The following is a 2,191-nucleotide window of genomic DNA, read 5'->3' as shown; positions in this document are numbered from 1 at the left end:
AACTTTAGCTTATTAAGTCTTTTTTTTATGCCTCGTGTGAAGAGGGTATAAGTAAAATGTTTGAGATTCTTGGCTATTAAATGTATTTTAACGTCGTTTTATTGATGAGATTAAGAAATTGAACGCCATTAAACGTATGTAAATGTTGTTTTATTGACAAGATTATTTTTGTTTCCAAACTGTCGTAATTAGTCACTTTGAATGGTTGAGTAATTTAAATCAAATGCTGTAAACGTTTGTAGCTAATAATTTGAACGATTAAGAGTTAATTACCTCGTCTCGTTTCATTAATGTTACGCTGATTGCTAGGAAATGAGCCGAAACGAAACGCGTAGTTTCAATACGATAAGTTGCGTAAATTCGTGTAAGGAGACTGTCTAATTAGGTAAATCGTGGCCGTCAAGACGTAGTTAATAGTTCCCGAAATGTATGATCTCTTTTATTTCGAGTAATTATGAAAATATCTACATTTTTTAGTTGGCTGGAAAACGGATAAAACCCATCGGGAAGAGCGTGATACCCATTTCTAGGACATTTTTCGCATCTTTAACCTTCCTGTAGCCAACCAGGGTTCGTATCAATTAGTAATCCTACAAAATGAATAATTTTCAAGTTTAAAATCTTATTTAAATTACCATTTTGCTAAGCCTCGGTTTCGAACTTGGAATTAGGACTGGAGTGGGGTAGCAGACGACAAAACAAACGGTCATTAAGCCAAGCCAGAGCGCAGGCGCCAAGCGACTGGCCAATGAGCGTCTATGGTGGCTTTTTCAAACAGTCTGGGAAATAGCACACTTCCTCTGGTCCAAAACCAGTTTATAAGTTGCTTGGACTAGTTTTTTTAATTCAAAAAGTGGGGTTTACTGGTCCTCGGGACAATCATAAAAGGTCACAATTTTACGGCCCTGGGGAAGTATTGTATTACATTGAAATCAACTTGTAGGAGATTTTATTTCCTGGTCCATTTCCTGAAGAAGTATTCATATTGATATTTTCATTTTAAAAAATAAAATCATTTTTTTCCAAAAATATGGTCACTTTTATCCATGAATATGTAAATTTAATTTTTAAAATTTCCACATTAAATTCTAAAGTTTTTTTGGATTTTTAGTGAGAAAATATTTAACAGGTTTTTATGGAATCCTTTGATATCCAACCATATACTCTATCATTTTGGCATATATTGCTGTTACAATCATTTTATCAATTTCTGTATTCCGGTATACAGTGTTGCCTAAACATAGCGCAGAAAAATGTCCCATAAAATTTGTATCCATGGCATCCAAACTCGAAATCGAACCTCTAATTACTCTTGCAGATGCTTGGTGAAATTCGCGAAGTCCGTCCTGTGATATGTACAACAACTCACTTTTTTAAATTTCTATCTTTTATGTAAAAAAATATTTTCCTCGAATAATTTTTACTTTTATTAAATTTTTAAAATTTATTTAAAAAATGTTTTTCAGTTCAATTTTCCTTAATTTAATATTAAGAATTTTTGCAAAAAAAATTTTTCACAGGAACGGGAACATGAACTTTATATTCATCACTATTAGGAATCATACTATTTACATATACATTATTAGTTTTGTACAGTTTTTTTAAATTTGATATTAAAAAATTTTGTACGCTTTCGGTTTTTACATAAAAAGGAACTTCAGTTTTATCACTTTTATATTTTATTTAAGTTTTATTTTTTATTTAAAAAGTGTTATTAGAAAATCCTAATTGTTTTTATATTTTTAGAGAATCATTAATAAAAAATATTTTCAATCTTATGAAAAAATCTTTTTAGAAATATTTTTTTTAAACTTATTAAATCTTTTATAATATTTTTTTAAATGAAATCTTTTTCTTTATTTTAAGGTTTAAATTTGAGCAAAAGATTCATACTATTTACATAGACATTGTTCGGTCAATGTTGTCCCCTGAAAGTCTTCTAAATATTATTATTTTTGCTTTCATATCTTGAAACACGAATTAAATTTTTCAAAATAGTTTTTCAACATATTCATAAAGATTTTCTTTAAATTTTTTGGCTTGTGGCTCTCCATCATCGTCTTCCTCGTTTGGAATAGTTTAAAAACTACCCACATAATCCAAATCGCAAACTGGAAATTTACGTTATCCTTTTATAAAATTATATATTGAAGTGACGGCCAAGTTGTTAGACTTACTACCGGCTTCATTC

At 29.5% G+C, this 2,191-nt stretch overlaps 1 long non-coding RNA gene across 1 annotated transcript; it reads left to right on the top strand.

Annotated features, from left to right (window-relative positions):
• Positions 1-240: 240 nt before the first annotated feature.
• LOC149714372 (uncharacterized) lies at positions 241-864 on the top strand. The gene is made up of 3 exons (XR_016369383.1): positions 241-385; positions 478-570; positions 648-864. It is a non-coding gene; the product is annotated as an uncharacterized LOC149714372 (long non-coding RNA).
• The last annotated feature ends 1,327 nt before the right edge of the window (positions 865-2,191 follow it).

Source organism: Phalangium opilio, unplaced genomic scaffold (genome assembly GCF_054372755.1).
Source record: "Phalangium opilio isolate 3A_F unplaced genomic scaffold, DU_Popi_V2 ptg000009l_1, whole genome shotgun sequence".
Lineage (NCBI taxonomy): Eukaryota > Metazoa > Arthropoda > Arachnida > Opiliones > Phalangiidae > Phalangium > Phalangium opilio.
This window is presented reverse-complemented; position numbering and strand designations above follow the sequence as displayed.